Here is a 20,415-nt window from a genome sequence, read left to right on the forward strand (position 1 = left end):
ACCTGAAATGAGTCAGAACTTAGGCCAGGTCTACACTATAAACTTCCATTGATAGAACTATATCGCTCAGGGCTGTGAAAAATCCACACCCCTCAGTGAACGCAGTCGTACCGACTGAACTCCTGGGGTAGACAGCGGTACATTGACGGGAGAGCTTCTCCCCTGGACATAGCTACCGCCTCTCAGAGGTGGATTAACTACACTGATGGGAGAAGTTCTCCTGTCGGCATAGGAGCGTCTTCACTTAAGCATTACAGCGGCGGAGCAGCACCGGTGCATTTGATCTGCTGCAGTATGTTAAGTGTAGACCTGCTCTACCAGAGACAGGCTCTGCTGTGACCCTGAGAGTGGCTCCTGGTGTCTGCTGGTTGGCCAGTTTTTGTGTGCCTGGAGGATCACAGAGTTACAGAGACAGGCATGTAAGAGGGTGGGGAAACTCCATTCACCAGTATAATGCTAAGCAAGTCAGTCTTGTCCTCTCTCATCATTTTATTGTGATTCTCGCAGCACTTGGTGTTTTTCTTAAAGTCCCGGCAGCTGGAGTAGGTAGATTGCAAGGCAACCTCAGATTATACTGCAGATACATTTCCAGCCTTCACGTTTGTGTAGCAAAGATTGAAAATCGGAAACAAGAACACCCCAAAAGCTGGGAAACCAGAAGGCAAAGAAAATGACACAATATTTAAAAAGATGTTGCAGCCAATCTCATGATTCTGGGGGGCCTGACACAGTTTTTGAATGCTTCAGGCTGGCAAGACTGTGATTAGAATGGCAAAGTGTGATAGCTGTAATTTATATATTACCTGTGTCTTTGCTCTACTTTAGATAGCTCATATTGAGTGATCCCTACTCCTCGGTCACAGGGATTAACAATATGTCGGCCAGTGAACACATAACGGTATGCTTACCAGTGAACTCAAATTCTACATGCCAGCTCCCAAAGAAGGGGATGATCTTCCCAGTGAAAGAGGATGTGAAAGTAAACATCGGCTCTCTGCCAGAAGATGTAACGTCATAAAATGTAACTTTCTCCCCTTCATAATCCAGATAAACCCCAATGTTACTGGGGCTACGAGGTAGGGCCAGAGCAGTCTCAGGGGAGGTGAGGGCCAAGTACTCATTCCCTGTACTCTGCAAAGCCCAGATCCCCTCCTCTGGTGTACGGCTTTTCGCTCCCTCATGTATCACAGACTCTTTGGCAATGCCCAAAACCCAATTACGTTTGTTCCCCACCTCCACTTGCCAGTAACACCTCCCTGAGGTGAAGCCCTTATAGCACAGCACACAGGCAGCAGGGTAAAACCTGTTCTGTGTCACAAATATCCCGTGTCTTGGTATTTCTGTATCACACTCTCATCTGTGGACACGACTGAACAGGGAATCCCCAGGTCTGGATCTGGAGTGGCCTGCACTGCACGAGAGGAGAGAGAGGCAGGAGGAGAGTGTTAAGTACCCAAAGCACCTCCCACCCGCCGATCAGCTCCTCCCCCTCCCTCCCAGCGCCTTCCTCCTGCCACGGATCCATTGTTCAGCGGTGGGCAGGAGGTTCTGGGGGGGAGCAAAGAGGGAGGAGTGGCAGGGGAAGGGGGCAGAATGGAGCCGGGCAGGAAGAGATGGGGCAGGGGTGGGTGCTTGGCGGAAGAGGTGGAGTGGGGGTGGGGCCCGGGGCAGAGCAAGGGTCAAGCACCCCCTTGGGAACTGGGGAAGTCGGCACCTCTGTGCAGGCTAAACCACTCCAGTGCTGAGAGTGAGAGAGTCTGAGGCCAGAAGGGACCATCAGGTCATCTAATCTGACCCCCGTATATCACAGGCCACCAACTGCACCCAGCACCCACCTAACGCAACAACCAATATTAGCCCAAAGCCTGACAGCCTACAGCCGACCGTGCTATGATGTGCCACAGGCAGAGAAGAGGAGGCCCCGAGGGTCACCAGTGCCCGAGGCCCCCGCAATGCAGGGAAGTGATTTGGTGAGATACCCCCAGATAATCCTGACACATCACCCGCAGCCACATGCTGCGGAGGAAGGTGAAAAGCCTCCCCCCGAATGCCACTGCCAGCTTGACCTGAGGGAAAATAGCCCTCCAGTGCCTTCCCCAATTCCCCTGTGAAAGACAGACCGGGTACCCCACGAATCACTAGGAAAGAAACTCAGAATAGCTGGTCAGCCAGGGGATGTGCTTCCAGAGTCCTAGAGCCACAGCAGCACCCGTGAGGACCCAGTAAGTGAGGTCAGGCTCAGCAGCATGGCTCCTTGCACCCAGCCCAGGCTAACTTGGGTGCTGAGCCCCAGGGTTCACTCTGCAGTGCAGACAGACCCTTACGGGCAGAGCTCATCCCTGGGGGAGGCTAGGACCATTTCTCAGGCTCCCCAGTAGCCATGGGCTGGCTGGGATGGGCCCTGAGTGTCAGTCCTGGGGAGCTGCCTGTTGGCTGAAGCTGAGCAAGAAATTCCCCATGGTTCCCGCCAGGCATCAAGGAGGTATTGTTAGGAGGGTGTGAGAAACTGGGATTTTTTGCAATTTTTTAATGAAGCCTGTATGTGCCTCAGTTTCCCAATATGCAGCATTGTTACCCAGTGGGTGATATGGGAGTGTTTGCTCTCAGGGCAGGCTAAGCTGCCCATGTCACTGTCTGGGGCCTGAGGTCCTCAGCAGACAATGGCAAATCCAATTGCCCGGACATAGAAACATAACGATCAGCAACCCGGAGAGCTACGGCCTTTCCCGCCTCTGTGGCTGAGCTGCATCGCCCCGGCTCGGGAACAAAGGACTGGAGGTGGGGGAGAGGTGAAGCGGAAGTTACGTGCTGGCTGCAGAAAGCAGTAGGGGGGCAGAGAAGCGGACTTCCTGGGGGTGCTTGACCCTCGCTCTGCCCCAGGCCCCACCCTCACTCCACCCCTTCCCCCAAGTCTCCACCCTATCCCACGTCTTCCTGCCCCTGCTCAAACAGTTGATCATGGTGGGTAGGAGGCACTGGGAGGGAGGGGAAGGAACTGATTGGCAGGGCCACCAGCGGGTGGGAGGGGAGGAGGGGGAGGATCTGATCCACGGGGCTGCCGGTGGGTGCTGAGCACCCACTATTTTTTTTCCATGGGTGCTCCAGCCCCGGAGCACCTACAGAATCGGCACCTATGGTGGGGGGCACACCTGGGAGTCTGAGAAAGCAGATCAGATGGACAGGGAGACAGAGCTTGAACCACGGGGTTTGCACTGCAGGGCTGGGCACCGGCTCCCCAGGCTGGACTATACTGTAGCCTTCATTTCTCTGAGCTAACCAAGGTCTTCCTGTGCTGTGGTGCAGAGCAGGGGCCTAATAACCCCAGGGGCTTGACAGTGACAGTGGTGGCTGAGTGTCATTGCAGGTGCTTGCAGAGCTGTGCTGCTCCCTGAGATCACAGAGGGCTCCCGCAGGGGTCGGTCGCAGGTGGACACACTGAACACAGCTCATGTTGTGAGGCAGGAGAGCTGAAGGCCCAGAGGTTCAGCCTAAGGAGTCGGTGAAGCCACGTGGCTTACCCTGGAGGAAGAGGGGGCTGATGTTGGGGGTCTGGCCCATGGAAGGGGCTCCTCCCAGAGACTGTTCCAAAGCGGGGGCTGCAGCACGAATCCTGTGGATCCGTGGCAGGGGGGATCTCGGTCTCCTCCCCCGATCCCTCGCCCTTGCTGGGGGTGCTCCACGTCCAGCAATAGAACAGAGCAGGGGAGGCAGTAGACAGAGGACGTTAACAGGGACACCAGCTTCAGCTTTTCATGCATTTCCATGCTGCCCTATTCATCCCTCATCTCCTGGTGGAAAGTCCCCAGCCCAAGAGTACAGCACGTGGGGTGAGAACCCCTCCACCCACTTGGACCAGGAGAAAGTAGCGAGCAGCCCTGCTAGAGAGACACTGGGCTCTCTGGTGCACTGGGAATTCAACTTCTCGGTGGCACTGAATGTCCACACCCGAGGGATGTGTAACAGTCATCCAATGCACTACACGCATTTCGGGGAGGGAGCATGGTGTAGAGGTCAGAAGCCAGGACTTCTGGGATCTCTTCCTCACTCTGCTACTGACATGCCGTGTGACCTCAGGCATGTCCCTTCCTCTCTCTGCAGTCCAGCTTCCCTTTTTGTCAAATGGGCATAAAAGATGCCAGGTATTCAGACGCTGTTGTGGGGGGCCAGATAGGTAACTGTGAGATCCGAAGAGAGCCCCTTCCCCAGCTTCCAGTGGTGCTCATGGGACAAGGATGGGGACACAACACGGTTGCAAGTGTGGTGTTTAGTAATTGTGCTCGGTGCATGATGTTTGAATGAAACCTTCTTTATCCAGGGTTCTGTATCACAGAGCTTCTGCTATGCTCCTCCTTCCTGTCTGAGAAGCCAAACCACTTAAAGGGACAGTTCCCAGTACCACAGGGAGCACCAACCTCCAGGGAGAGGCAATACTCCTTGAACTGACGGATAAATTCATGGAAGATAGGATACTAATAGCCACTGATGGACCTGTCTTCTGACAGTGGCCAATGCCAGGTGCTTCAGAGGGAACGAACAGAACAGGCGATCATCTAGTGATCCAGCCCCTGTTGCCCATTCCCAGCTTCTGGCAAACAGAGGCTAGGGACACCATCCCGGCCTATCCTGGCTAACAGCCATTCCTGGACCTATCCTCCATGAATTTATCTTGTTCTTTTTTGAACCCTGTTAGTCTTGTCCTTCACAACATCCTCTGGCAAGGAGTTCCACAGGTTGACTGTGCGTTGCGTGAAGAAATACTTCCTTTTGTTTGTTTTAAACCTATCGCCTATTAATTTGAAAAATATGAAAAAAGAAAAGGAGTACTTGTGGCACCTTAGAGACTAACAAATTTATTTGAGCATAAGCTTTCGTGATCTTCAGCTCAAAGTGAGCTGTAGCTTATGCTCAAATAAATTTGTTAGTCTCTAAGGTGCCACAAGTACTCCTTTTCTTTTTGCGGATACAGACTAACATGGCTGCTACTCTGAAATTTCATTTGGTGACCCCTAGTTTTTATGTTATGAGAAGAAGTAAACAACACTTCTTTATTTACTTTCTCCACACTCGTCATGATTTTATAGACCTCTATCATATCCCTGCTTAGTCGTCCCTTTTCCAAGCTGAAAAGTCCCAATCTCATTAATCTCTCCTCATATGGCAGCTGTTCCATACCCCTAATAGTTTTTGTTGCCCTTTTCTGAACCTTTTCCAATATATCTTTTTTGAGATGGGGCAACCACGTCTGCACGCAGTATTCAAGATGTGGGCGTACCAGGGATTTATATACAGGCAATATGATATTTTCTGTCTTATTATCCATCCCTTTCCTAACAATTCCCAACATTCTGTTTGCTTTTTTGACTGCCGCTGCAGTCCTGATTCTCTGCCTGGTTCAGTACTGGCCTTAGCGTGGTCTCCCCGCAAGGGACCTTCCACCAGCTGGAGATGGATAGAGCCCAGCACGAGTCCATGCTCCTGACGCTAGGGTGAGAGGGAAGTATAGCACAGGAACTGGTGGGAGACACTTCCTTAACTCTTTATTTCCCAGTTTTCAGAGGTTGAAATATGGGTTCCTTTCAAGTTCTGGGAGAGTACAAGGCACTGATGGTCAACCTGCACTCTGTGTTAATGATGTTTTCCAGTAGTGAAGCTTGTCTTTCATATAAAAAATAAAAATAGAGAAAATTTCTAGTCCTTATAATTGCCCTGAGAAGCAGAAAAATGTGACCTGAGTGTGCCCTCAAGGCTGATTATTGGAGCTAAAAAATGTACCCTACTTTCCAATTGTAAATAGTATGTGCACGTTCATACATCACAAAATGGGAATGGGCGATGGGCTGGATGATTCCCTGTTCTGTTCATTCCCTCTGGGGCACCTGGCATTGGCCACTGTCGGAAGACAGGATACTAGGCTAGATGGACCTTTGGTCTGACCCAGTCTGGCCATTATGATATAATGGTTCCTTCTAACCTTGGAATCCATAGCTCTGTATTGGTGGAAACCTCTCTTGTTTGAATTCAGAAGTGTCTTCTAAAAAATTAATCCAGAGATTTTAATTAATAATTGTTGTAGGAAAATATCCTTATGAAAACTTACCCTCTTTCTCTGCCTTGGAGATCAGAAAGTTCAGTTGATAGGGCAGGGTCTCTAGAGGAAGAAAAGATCAGAGGAGAGGTGATTTGCCCCTTTCTTGTAGGAAAATAGCCTCAAGAAAACGGGGCTGGATTCACAAAGAAACTTAGGCAAGCTGACGCTTAGCATCACAACACCCAATGCTTAGGCACCTAGAAACTCACTGTGATTCACAAAGCCAGAGTCAGGCTCCCAGGCAATCTGCACCATGAATGGGGAGAGAGATGCGCCTTGGAATGAGCTTCATAAAAGCCAGCATGCTAGGCGACTCCCTGCTTACGCCAGCCAGTGGGAAATGCCAAGGTGCGGGGGTGTGCTAAGCCCTGGCCCCCTCAGGGAGTTCGGCGACCGAATCTGGGCAGCACCGTAGGCGCCTCCCTCGGTGTGGGATTCTCAGCTGCGAGCCCTCTCTTGATGACCGGCACCTGTGCCATTTTTTTTGGCAAGAAGCCTGGCGGGAGAAGGAAACCCACCTCGCTTGTTACTTTTAGCCCTGTGGTTAGAGCACTCAGCTGGCCTTTGGGAGACCCCTGGTTCAAGTCAAGCCTGTGCCGCAGAGGGAGCAGGGATTTGAAATGGGATCTACCACCTCTCAAGGAGTGCCCTAATCTCTGGGCTGCAGGATTGTCTGATACTGGGTGCCCGCATGCTCTCCTGTGGGAGAGGTTCCACTGGGGATAATCAATAATTCATTGGGCCAGAGGCAGAGAGAAATCATGAGAACGTCCCAGGTGGTTAGAGCATGCTCTTGGGAGGGACGCCCAGAAGCCTGTCCCGCTGCTCAATTTATACACAGTGGATCAGATTCAAAAGGGGCAACAGAGAGGCCTATATCAGACCCCTGTTGGAATCCCTTCTTCCCCTCAGAGGGACAGAGGATTGGAACTGGGGATCTCCCACATCCCAGGTCAGTACCCTAATCACAGAGCTATACATTATAAGGGAGCTCCTCTTTCCCTAGAGCCTGGTTCTTTTGGGTAAGTTCACATATAGGGCCCGAGTCAGTAAGCGTGCTCAGAGCAGGCATTTGAGATTGTGGCCCTGTAGGTGAGTTAGGAGGAGGAACCCCTTTCTTTCCCCAGTTCGTGTATCTCTCTGGGGCTTAGGTGTCTTGGTAGCTGGACTGGAACTGCAGTGCGCATGCACAGAGGCAGAAACATAGGTGCCTAGGGGACTTTTACCGCAAAAATAGAGGTGATGAGTAATTTTAGGCACCTACAAGGTTTGGTTGCAGCTGAGTGGGGGTCTTTGTGAATCCCAGTGTGGTCTGATTCTGGGACTGAGGTGCCTAAAATGGCAAGTAGACCCCCTCACCCCAAGTCCTTTTGTGAATCTAGCCCATACCCTTTCTCTCTGCATTTGAGCTCAGTTCATAGGGCTGGGTCTCAAGAGAAAGGAAGGATTGGAAGAGAGGTGATTTCACGTTGTCTTGACTCTGGTGACATTTCTACCGTTAATTAATGTAACCGTGATTGAGAGAGACAAGCTTTGGAGCTTACTCAGAGCTCTTCTTCAGGTCCATGTAGCTCGAAAGCTTGTCTCTGTCACCAACAGGAGTTGGTCCCATAAAAGCTATGACCTCTCCCACCCTGTCTAATATCCTGGGGCTGACATGGCTGTCGCAGCACGGCATGGAACCGTGCTGTAATTCTGAGAGACAGCCCAAAGGAAAAGACCATAGAACGAGAGGCAGATCGGAATGGGGAGACCTTTCCAGTGAGACCAAACTAAAGTGAAATCATTGTCCAAAATATATCGTCCATCTCCTGCCTTACTCCAACGATCTCAAAGCACTCGGTGGCATTCACTAATTAACACAACAAGGTAGGTTGGCCATTATTTCCTCCTTTTTCAAGATGGAGGAACTTGAGGTACAGAGTCTGGGATTTTCAAAAGGGCTGAGGCCACGTGGTGGCCAACTCCCATTGACAGTCAGAGAGAGATGGGGCCTAAATCCCTTAGGTCCCTTGGAAAATCCCAGCCATGGAGGTGAAATTCAACATTTTCTAAAACATCTGGCAATTGTGTGTCTCTAAAATGCTGAGTGGCCAATTTTGACACCCATGGTTGGGTCTGAGACAATCCAAGTGGAGGCTTGGCGAACTGGCATCAGCCCTGAGCCCTCCCCATCCCACCCACAGACGTCTAGCTGTGATGAGCTGAGAACTAATAGGTCAGAGTCCAACTCCTTCCACAGTCAGAGGCACATCTCGATGTGCCATCGCCATATCATGAGCCCAAATAACTGTTAAGTTACCTCTGAATTTCTTCAGAGCCTCCTATAGACAAACATTTCTTTGGGAAGAGACGCCAACTCTCTCGCTCACATCCTGTGACACAGCCATTGGTTTCTCGAACTTCACCTTCTCACACCTGGGGGGGGGGGGGAAGGGGGAAACACCCTAAATCTTTTCTTTCTTGAGAATGAGCTACCTGAGGCTGCTCTCTTGTGGGCTCAATGAGAGCCTCTAACTCCCACTGGTGAGACAATTCATCTCCTCACTGGCGTTTTTAAATGCCTAGCTCCTCCAATGGGAGTTAAAGAGAGTAAGGGGTCCACAGGCTGCCCCTCAGAGAGAAGGGCCTCATCTCATGGGAAAGGATGCTCCAGTGGTTAAGGGGTTGCTGTAGGACTCTGGAAACCTGCTCCCTACTCTGCCACAGCCTCCCTGCATGACCTTGGGCAAGTCACTTAAGGCTTGATTTTTAAAGGTGCCTCCTGGGATTTTCAAAAGCACCTAACCAAGTCAGGCTCCCAACTGCCACTGATCACAATGGGAGGTGCCTAACTCGCTTAGCTGCTTTGGAAAACCCCACCAAGTGCCTAGCTACGTCTCAGGTGACTAAATGCCCTGCAAAATCTGACCCTGGGGGGAAAGTCCCCTTCTAGCACCACGACGCGTGAGGGGGAGTGGGAAGGAGTCACGTACCTGCTCCAGGTGCTTTTGATGTCCTAGAAAAGAGAAAGAGTTCAGTCCCAAGTGCCACAAGATGCGGATCGCTCCTGCTCTGCAGGGGACTTGCTTTGCCATCCCTAGTTGAGCTCGAGATGCAGTTCTCTGCAGTTAGCAACTTCAAAAGTCTATTCACAGATTTCGATGGAATGGGACCCCTAAGCACACACCATGACTGTGGGTTTTCTCCTTCTAAATTCTATGGCATTTGCTCAAACAGACTGATCAGACGCATGAATCCTTGACTGCCACATGCAACTGCTGTGTCCAGAGCGTTTGCCTTTCTCCATGTATGCAATTCTGCTCAGCAGTTCTGGAAGCTGGATTCATTCTCATTTCTTAATAGGCCCTGCAAAGAACTTTGCTTTCCTAATCTCTCACTTCCTAGAAAGTGGAGTTGTGCCTTTTATTGCTTTCATATCGTTAGGGCCCTTCATTTTCAGTTTTTATTTTAGTTAATTTTTCCTGGGATTTTATCAGTGTTTATTACCACAATAAAAACAGGTGCAAATCAGTGCAGAAAACGATTCAGTTTTCTGGTTAAATATCGGGGTTTGTTTTGGTGGATGGACAGACAGGGAGAAAAAGTATTCAGTAGATGAATGCTTTGAATTCTGTTCATCCCTGTGGTTTGCTGCAGAACTAAAACAGAACTCAAAGCACAAGGGCCCCCCTGAGTTTAAGAAAACAATATATCTGAAATCCCCAAATAAAACGTTTCATTTGAACAAAGAGGTTACTGGTGTAGAATCATAGAATATCAGGGTTGGAAGGGACCTCAGGAGGTCATCTAGTCCAAGCTCCTGCTCAAAGCAGGGCCACTCCCCAGCTAAATCATCACAGCCAGGGCTTTGTCAAGCCTGACCCTAAAAGCCTCTAAGGAAGAAGATTCCACCACCTCCCTAGGTAACCCATTCCAGTGCTTCACCACCCTCCTACTGAAAAAGTTTTTCCTAATATCCAACCTAAACTTCCCCCACTGCAACTTCAGATCATTACTCCTTGTTCTGGCATCTGGTTACCACTGAGAACAGTCTAGATCCATCCTCTTTGGAACCCCCTTTCAGGTAATTGAAAGCAGCTATCAAAAAATCCTCCCCCATTCTGCTCTTCTGCAGACTAAGCAATCCCAGTTCCCTCAGCCTCTTCTCATAAGTCATGTGCTCCAGCCCCCTAATCATTTTTGTAGCCCTCCGCTGGACTCTTTCCAATTTTTCCACATCCTTCTTGTAGCGGGGGGCCCAAAACTGGACACGGTACTCCAAGTGAGGTCTCACCAATGCCGAATAGATGGGAATGATCACGTCCCTCAATCTGCTGGCAATGCCCCTACTTATACAGCCCAAAATGCCATTGGCCTTCTTCACAACAAGGGCAGATTGTTGACTCATATCCAGCTTCTCGTCCACTGTAACCCCTAGCTCCTTTTCTGCAGAGCTGCTGCCTAGCCATTCGGTCCCTACTATGTAGCAGTGCATGGGATTCTTCTGTCCTAAGTGCACTTGTCCTTGTTGAACCTCATCAGATTTCTTTTGGCCCAATCCTCTAACTTGTCTAGGTCCCTCTGTATCCTATCCCTACCCTCCAGCATATCTACCCCTCCTCCCAGTTTAGTGTCATCTGCAGGTGCAATTGCTGAGGGTGCAATCCACACCATCCTCCAGATCATTAATGAAGATATTGAACAAAACCGGCCCCAGGACTGACCCTTGGGGCACTCTGCTTGACACTGGCTGCCAACTAGATATGGAGCCATCGATCACAACCTGTTGAGCCCGACAATCTAGTCAGCTTTCTATCCACCTTATAGTCCATTCATCCAGCCCATACTTCTTTAACTTGCTGGCAAGAATGCTGTGGGAGACCGTAGCAAAAGCTTTGCTTAGAACGATTAGTCTATAAATATTCACCTTCGATAATTGGGCCACACCATTTGCAGCGCATACGCTCAACTTCATCCTTCTCTCCTGTTGTTGTTTCTTTAGCCCTTTTGAATACTTCCTTGTGTTCTGAAACGTATTCTGATGTAGATTTTCATTTTCTTCCCATTTTAGTGCGTCAAATCTTTAACCCATTGTCTACTAACAGTTTGAAATGTGTACTTGGTGGGCGTGTGATTTATCAGTAGGTTCAGACGCACACGCACTTCAGAGCTTGCGTGCGTGCCTGTTGGTTTATTGTGTGCATCTGCTAGAGCAATACGTTCTTTCTTCAGCAGGCAGCTTTGCATATACACACAGACTAATGTATTATCGGAATACAGAGATCTCATGCAATGTATTGTATTTTCTTAATAAAACAAGTTTTTTGTATATATTTGAATGATAAAAAAGTAGGATGAAAATCAGAAAAACCTCAATAATACTTTTTTGTAAAACCCAAATTTTTTTGGTAAAAATTGGTTTAAACGGAAAATGAAGGGGCTTACACAGGATGTCTCAAAAAGGCCTGAACCATCTGCCTTTAAAACAGCAAAACTGTTTCCACATTGGAAATATTAGAAATGTCACATTTTGTTTTCCCTCACTTCGCTAAAGGACACACTGACAGTCTCCATTGTGGAGTAGGACCTCTCCAAGAACTTAATAAACTCCAAAGCTAATCAATCAGAATCTCTCCCTTCCCTGGGCAGGGATCTGGGTGTCTCTAACTGTCTCACCTGCAGGAATTCACTTGTTGGCTGCTGACACTTCTCTTCTATCTCACTGATCAAGTCACCGAGACGGGAAATCTTTTCAGACAGTTTGGTGACATTTTCATCCTGTATCTTCACAATTTCCTTGTCCAGCTCTTCCAGTTGGGCCAGCAGGAGTCGCTCTTGCTCATCCAGGAACTGCCGCAGTTGCTCAAATTCAGACATGATCTTCTGCCTCTCAGCTTCTATCTTTCCCTATAATGAAGGGACACAAACAGGAAAGGACAGATCAAGGACAAGGGTTGCCAGATGTCCAGTTTTCAACTGGGAAGTCCAGTCAAAAGGGAAACCTGGCAGTGTCCGGTTACCCACAGTAACTGGCTTCCACCACCAGAGGGCGAGAAGAGCAGCAGCTGCTGCTGGAGCCTGGAGGAGCACTCAGGGATGGCTCCATTGGGGGGAGAAAAGTACCGGCATCTCCCCCATCCTGCTCCAATCACCCCTCCACTCCTGGAGCGTGGCTCTCCCTCTCCCACCCTGCCCCAATCACCTCCACCACACCCCTAGAGCTCTGCTCAGCTGGCAGGGGGAGGGAGGTGGAGAGAGCAGCAAGCGACAGTGGGAGAGGGACAGAGGAGTGGGGGGCGGGACCTCGAGGGAAAGTGGCGGCAGGGCACAGGGCAGGTTCCAGTGCTCAGCATCCGGTTTTCACAAATGAGAAAGTTGGACATCCCAGACTCTCCCCATGTCCCTGATAGGAACAGTTCTTAGAGCCCTCTTTTCATATCAACCTACTACAAACACATGGTTGAGATTTCAGGAGAATATGCCTGACAGTCTCTCAGCTGGCCTGAATGAACAACACGTTCCGAAGTGCCTTCGGGACGTACGACTCCAGATCCCATTTTCAAAAGGTCACTTTGGATGCTAAGGAGCCTAAGTTTCTTTGAAAGTGACTTTTGAAAATAGGACAGCTCTCCCTGCATTTTAAGCCCCTAAATACCTTTGAGAATCTGGCCCTTAACCCTAGGCTCCGAAATCACTTCGGCACTTCTGAAAATGGCACCCAATCTCTCTAAAATGATGAGTTTTCAGGTCTGAGTGGCTTAGTATATTCTGTTGATCATCTAGAATCTTCCAATAGCAGAAAGGTTGGAAGGGGGGAGGTCTGACTCAGAATCAGAAATACATTGGCAGAGAGTTGTGGAGAAGACTGAAGAAGGAAAGGGTTCTGCTGGTTATCCACATAAAACACCAGTTACAAAACACACCATGCAAAATGCTTCTTCTCCAGCTTTTGCATGTTTCATCTGGCATTCTGTTAATTACACTGTCCCAGAGGAAACCAGTTGTGCCTGGTGGAGATTCAGGAGGAAGATTTCTGAGATACAAAACAGCCACTGGGTGCCTAAGTCCTACTGACAGTCCATGTGAATTAGGCACCTAATCACCATACGTGCCTTTGAAAATCTCCCCTGAAATCAGTGTTTGTAGCTGGATGTGTGGGGAATAAGATCAGTGCTTTGAGTTGAAACTGGAAGCCAGTGGAGGAATCAGCCCAGAGGGATGATAAACAAAGATAAACATGATCACACCCTGCAAGGGTGTCTCAACAAGAGACAAAGTGCTTGAGGTTATCAAGATGATGTTTAAAAAAAAACGTGAACGGTACAGAGCAGAACAGTGGTTCTCAAACTTTTTTACTGGCGACCCCTTTCACATAGCAAGCCTCTGAGTGTGACCCCCCCAATAAATTAAAAACACTTTTGAATATTTTTAACACCATTATAAATGCTGGAGGAAAAGCGGGGTTTGGGGTGGAGGTTGACAGCTCACGACCCCCCATGTAATAACCATGCGACCCCCTGAGGGGTCCCGACCCCCAGTTTGAGAACCCCTGGAGCAGACGTTTCTGGATACCAGGGAATAATGTACGGATTATCAAGAGGAGCGAAGTTCGGTTTCAGATCGAGTGGCGTAAGGAATACATACTCTGCAATATCCCCGACTGGGGGTAAGAGGTTAAGGGGTCAAAGTACAGACATTGAGACATGAGGGTGCGTTGTTCATATAATAGGTATGTTCAGGTGTGGTATATAATGGGTGGATACAATCATGAGGATGGATTGACCCTCATTTTGTGAGATTTAACGTTCAGTGAGTTTATGATTCCAGTTCATCTGGTCCAACGGACAAAGTCTCTCGGTCCCCAATACATCACAGCTAACCCTGATCTGAGCTTGACCTTGCTCCCAGTTAGCACATTTTATCTCAGTTTAACTGGACAAGGTGAACCCTACACACCACACTAGGGTCAAATTAAACTAGGTTCAAAATGTTTGCCTGTGAGGGCCTTGCACCAGAACAAAGACATTACATTAAAAAGTGATTTGAGGTACATCTGTACTACACAAATGTTGTGGTGGTGTGTAGAGGACGTATACTATATGCACCCGCTAACATGGGCATAAATAGCAGTGTAAATGGCGAGGCATGGCTTAAGCAAGTAGAGTCACAATATGCCTGAACCCTCTGGGTATAAACCCTACACACAGGGCTCTATACACCCCCAAGCAGGGCCTCCCCCATCTACACTGAGTGTCCCGCTGCTTCCCCAGTGCCAGAGCCTTTCCCCACCACAGGAAAAGGCTCCAGGGAGTGGAGGAAGGCTCCGGCCGCTCCGCTGCCTCCCCCTGCTGGAGTCTTTTATTCACACATGTAGCTACACATGACAGTGTGGACACAGCCTGTTTCTCACTGTGCTGTGTAGCTACACATACCCTACAGGATGCCCCCAGCGGTGTGCCGTGTAGATGTAGCCATAGCTAAATCAAAGCAGTGCTGCGTGTAGACAAGGGCTGACACTCTCCCCACAGAGAGAAATATCACCCCTGACTGATGTAACTTCTGGACCATAACAATGGGGACCTACCAGATATTCTTGGCTTTGCGTCTCTGCATCCTGTTTCCACTCCAGAAGTTCTCCTCTCTCTTGCTTCAGTGTGTTCAACTAGGTTTGAATTTGTTCCTGAGGCAAGAAAAACAATGTTTGGGGTGGAGGGGAAGGTCAACCTGCTAAGGAGTCTGTCCTCTGTGCAATTTATATACATTGCAGTGCTGATTTCATTATCTGAAGCTGGGATTTTCAAAGAAGTCTCATAAAGTTGGGTTCTCAACTACCATTGATTTTCCATCTCCCTCTCAAGTTGCTCTAGGACGGTGCTCATGGCAATGACACAATTGACTCTTGAGAGGTGGGAGACTCAAATCTCTTCTCCTCACCAGGCAGAGGGAGAACTTGAACTGGAGTCTCCCACATACAAGGCGAGTGCCCTACCCCCAGGCTAATGGTTATGAAGAAAGTCTTCAGCCTAGGGGTGACAGTGGATGAGAAGCTGGATATGAGTCAGCAGTGTGCCCTTGTTGCCAAGAAGGCCAATGGCATTTTGAGATGTATAAGTAGGGGCATAGCGAGCAGATCGAGGGACGTGATCGTTCCCCTCTATTCGACATTGGTGAGGCCTCATCTGGAGTACTGTGTCCAGTTTTGGGCCCCACACAACAAGAAGGATGTGGATAAATTGGAGAGAGTCCAGCGAAGGGCAACAAAAATGATTAGGGGTCTGGAACACATGACTTATGAGGAGAGGCTGAGGGAACTGGGATTGTTTAGTGTGCAGAAGAGAAGAATGAGGGGGGATTTGATAGCTGCTTTCAACTACCTGAGAGGTGGTTCCAGAGAGGAAGGTTCTAGACTATTCTCAGTGGTAGAAGAGGATAGGACAAGGAGTAATGGTCTCAAGTTGCAGTGGGAGAGGTTTAGGTTGGATATTAGGAAAAACTTTTTCACTAGGAGGGTGGTCAAACACTGGAATGCGTTACCTAGGGAGGTGGTAGAATGTCCTTCCTTATAAGTTTTTAAGGTCAGGCTTGACAAAGCCCTGGCTGGGAGGATTTAATTGGGGATTGGTCCTGCTTTGAGCAGGGGGTTGGACTAGATGACCTCCTGAGGTCCCTTCCAACCCTGATATTCTAGGATTCTATGATTCTTCCCCGGCCACGTTGTGCGGAGCAACACAGGTGCAGAACTCCATCTTGCATGAAACAGCTTAGGTAGCTAAGCCACTTGACTCCAGGAGAGGGGTTCCCAGGTGTGGATCATAGAATCATAGAATATCAGGGTTGGAAGGGACCTCAGGAGGTCATCTAGCCCAACCCCCTGCTCAAAGCAGGACCAATCCCCAATTTTTGCCCCAGATCCCTAAATGGCCCCCTCAAGGATTGAACTCACAACCCTGGGTTTAGCAGGCCAATGCTCAAACCACTGAGCTATCCCTCCCCCCATAAAAAAACAACAACATAGAATATCAGGGTTGGAAGGGACCTCAGGAGGTCATCTAGTCCAACCCCCTGCTCAAAGCAGGACCAATCCCTGATTATTATTTTTTGCCCCAATCCCTAAATGGCCCCTGCAAGGATTGAACTCACAACCCTGGGTTTAGCAGGTCAATGCTCAAACCACTGAGCTATCCATCCCTCCCTCAGAGACAGGCCCATTCCTACACCAAACTCTGGGGGAGTTGGGGCTTAGGACACACCCCTCTCATCAGTATCTCCGGAGGGCTAGTCTCCCAAGCTAGCATGCTGGATTTTGTGGATGCCTCTCTCCCCCAAATGCCTAATTCAGGATTTGTTGTTCCAAACTGTACCAGATGACTGGAGGATAGCTGATGGAAAGCCAGCTTTTTTAAAAAGGCTCCAGAGGAAATCCTGGCAATTACAGGTCGGCAACCGTAAGGGCTTGTCTGATTGTCAGATGCTGGGACTGGGCAACAGGGAATTAATCCTTTGGTAACTGCCGGGTTCTGCTCATTCCCTCTGGGGCACCTGGCATTGGCCACTGTTGGAAGACATGATACTGGGCTACATGGACCACTGGTCTGACTCAGTGCAGCCCTTCTTATGTCCTTAGTGATTTTCTAGGTGTCTAAAAGTTAGGCATTTCAGTGCTGAGCATCACAACACCCAAGTGCATTTGGGGATTCGGGCCTAAATCTCCTTTGCAAATGGGACTTCGGCTCTAAAGTCAGTTGGTGCTCTTGAAAATGTGCTCGAAGGATCTTCTTCTGTTGCAGAGCCACAGAGAGGATTTAAAAGCACAGCTCCCGTTCATTTCATGGCAGCTGGGTATCTCAGGCCCCATTCTCAGCCCTGCTTCCTTTCCTTCTATGCTGTATATGTCATGCTGCCAGAGAAGAGAGAAGCCTTTGGGGCCCCAGACCTAATATAGAGACCTAGGGACTCTGTCTAGAACAGCTCTTTGCATCCAGTGAATCCTCCAAGTGCTGCAGGGCAAAGGGTTGAAGTCGTATCCATTTTGCAGCAGTGTAGGGTAGGGTGCCCTGCTCCCATGCAATGACAGAGAAAACTATATGAAGAAAGCTGGACATCAGAGACTTAAAGCTGAGCAACTTAAAGGGAAGGGAGTTTTGGTAAGAATGTTTAACAGACTTTTAAAAAATATAGTACATTAAACTCTGGTGCCTAATGAACTCTTGGGAGAAAGAGACTCCTGGTTAAAAATCCAACACACTCACAAGGTGCATAACTATTGTGCTCGATTGTTCGGCATGGGGGAAAGGGCTTGTTCAACATGGTCCTGGGAATCAGCCATTTTCTTCCTTTAATCTTATTGTGGCACTACTACAGCCCACTTCGTCCTTACAGCTAGCGTGGCGTACAGCACAGCGGATTCTGCCCCGAGGGGATTGCTCTGTCCAACAGGCTTTTTAAGGTTCCAATCCACTTGGGCTTCATGGGCCCTAGAATGTTGCAAAACTTCAAAGGTTGTATGGGCAGGACGTGAGCCACTGGTTCAGGGAGGCTAACCCCCAGTCCAGCCCCTTCTGCCAGAGGCCCCCCCAGATCAGCCATGGGGGAAGAGCTGCAGATCCCTGGCAGGAAGCAAGAGGGAGAATGAAGGTAGATGGGGCCACACAGGGCTGTGCCTCCCCTGGCCCGTCATACCCGTCGCCCATGATTTCTGCTTCAGGAGCAGCAAAGTGACCATCCTTCAGCAAACCCGGGAAAACGGGAATTCATCATCCTGGTTTTTCCTTGAGGAAAAAGTTACACAGATTAACCTTTGTTTCTTAAACAGAAATCTTTCAGGGCACCTTATGCGACAGAAAGTAGCAGAGAACAAACTCCTTGAGAACACTGCTGACCATGTGTTATTTTCCTGTGGCTCGCCTGAAAGCAGCGGTCATCAGCTGTGAAATGCTCAAGCTGGGGCGCTACGCCTCCAGTCTGCAGCTGTGCTGAGATGTTGGTAATGTGACGGTAGAGAACTGCATGACAGTAGTGATGAGAGGCGGTGTGGTCTAGTGGCTAGGGTACTAGGATGGGCATGGGGAGGCCAGGGTTTAATTCCTGGCTCTCCTACTGAGCTGCTTTGTGAGCTTGGTTAAGTCACTGCCGCTTCTGTGCCTCTGTTTCCCTCCCACTTTGATTTGTCTCCGAGCATGCCCACCAGATCAGGCCCTGTAGAGGAGAGAAGCAGAATGCCTGGTTTTCCCCAGCTCATGGATTGCTCTGGGTGTGGCCAGGAGACAGGCAGCCAGATGCCATGGGGGGCAGCTGTGCACATGCCCAGAGACAGAAACACAGGCACTGAAAGAAGTTGTACCCTGAATACACAGGCACTGAGTGAGTCTGAGCTCCTCCATAATGACAGGTTTCAGAGTCGCAGCCGTGTTAGTCTGTATTCGCAAAAAGAAAAGGAGGACTTGTGGCACCTTAGAGACTAACCAATTTATTTGAGCATAAGCTTTCGTGAGCTGCAGCTCACTTCATCGGATGCATAAAAGTGGATTATCATACACATTGTAAGGAGAGTGATCACTTTAGATAAGCTATTACCAGCAGGAGAGTGGGGTGGGGAGAGAAAACCTTTTGAAGTGATAAACACCCATTTTTTCATGCTCTGTGTGTATAAAAACATCCTCACTGCATTTTCCACTTTTATGCATCTGATGAAGTGAGCTGTAGCTCACGAAAGCTTATGCTCAAATAAATTGGTTAGTCTCTAAGGTGCCACAAGTACTCCTCTTCTTTTTGGGCTCCTACAGGAATTCTGGGGATTGCAGTGGAGCCGAAAACTGGCATTTAGGTGCCTAAACTCCAGATTTATCCACTTAAATCTGGGGTATAGACACCTTAAGTACCTTTCAGAATCCCCAGCCTTTGTCTATCTTGACTGTTTACATCAGTGGTCCCCAAACTGGAGCATGGAGGAACATTTGAGGGAGCATGGCAGGGCCAAGGCCAGCCCCCACAAGGGGCAGGAAGGGAGTGCCACTCAGATCTGCTATGGCCCCCTTGGCCCTGGCTCCTACCCCAGCTCCACTCCCAGCCCCAGTCTTGACCCTGGCTCTGCTCCCAAACCCAGTTTGAGCCCCCGACTCCCGGCAGCCCCACTTCCAACCCCAAGACACCCCCACAGCTGTGGCCCCAGCCTCTGACTGTGGCCCCACTCACAGCTCCTAACCGCAGCTGCGGGTGGGGGGCCATAGCCAGGGTAAGGGAGAGCCTGAGGGGAAAAATTTGGGGACCACTGGTTTAGACTGTCTGTGTGTTTGTACAGAGCCTCGCACAACAAGGGCCCTGATCTCGGTGCCTTTAGAAGCCATTGTAATAAAAATTGCAAACAAGCCCAAACCGAAGTAATTACCCTGCACAGCAGATTCCTACCTTGTAGGCCTGGGCAGCCTCCTCTGTGGGGACCACCCTGTGAGTCCGGTGAGCCTGGGACTCTCTGCAGATCACACAGATGAGCACTTGGTCCTGGTTACAGAAGAGTTTGAAAGGCTCCTGGTGCACCTTGCACCAACTTCTCCTGCTGCTGTTTGGAAACTCAGCTGCTTGGCTATTTCTACAAAGTTCCCCAGTTGTCTGTTCGGCCTGAGGGTCCTCTGGGGAAAGGTCTCTCTGCACTGAGGACAGGAGACAGCTGTATCCGATCCCTCCCAGCACTGGGCGATGCAGGCTTGGCAGAAACTGTGCCCGCAATCTAAAAACACGGGATCCTTATAAAAACTCAGACAGATGGAGCAAGTTGCTTCATCTCGGAAGCTTTTCAGAGGATTCACTGCAGCCATGGCTCCCTGCAGACAGTGTCACAGGGATCTAAGATGTGGCTTAACCCCAACAGGGCGTTTTTCAGTGGCTTCTTTGGGGGCTTTTTTGGCTGCTTTTTTTTTTTTTCTTTTTTTTTTTTTAAATGTCCTGCCGGAGAACATGATTGGCTCCCTGTTGCCCAATCCCTCTCCCAACACCCAAAGCAAGGAGAGGGGAAGAAACCAGGACTCTGAGACTGACAGTGCCCAGGGCCAATGCGGGAGAGGCCAGTGCGACAGGTCAGCCCGATAGGGCATTACAGATGAAGTAGGGAACCTGGAATCCAGCTCAGTCAGCTGTGGGTTGGGTTCCTCTTCCCTAAGTGAGGTCCTCGCGGTGAGAGTGTTGCATGCATGCGTGTGTGTGTGTGTCCGTGCCCTGCAGTGCCTACTCTCTCCCCACCGCCTGCCTCCTGCCTGGACTGCTCGGGGGGTTGGGTGAGCTGATAACAGTGGGCTGTGGTCAGTGATCTTTCTGTTGGTGCATTTCTGGTGGTGGTGTTGCACCTGCATGGG

General features: G+C 49.6%; 1 pseudogene across 1 annotated transcript; it reads right to left on the minus strand.

Annotated features, from left to right (window-relative positions):
- Positions 1–244: 244 nt before the first annotated feature.
- On the minus strand, positions 245–19,929 carry LOC311531230 (zinc finger protein RFP-like; annotated as a pseudogene). Its single transcript has 8 exons — positions 19,475–19,929; positions 14,655–14,750; positions 11,747–11,977; positions 9,064–9,086; positions 8,391–8,506; positions 6,098–6,148; positions 3,519–3,674; positions 245–1,411 (listed from the first exon to the last, which is right to left on the minus strand). The product of its transcript is annotated as a zinc finger protein RFP-like (transcript).
- Positions 19,930–20,415: the final 486 nt, after the last annotated feature.

This window comes from Lepidochelys olivacea (genome assembly GCF_965140295.1).
Source record: "Lepidochelys olivacea isolate rLepOli2 genome assembly, chromosome: 14".
Taxonomy (NCBI): domain Eukaryota; kingdom Metazoa; phylum Chordata; order Testudines; family Cheloniidae; genus Lepidochelys; species Lepidochelys olivacea.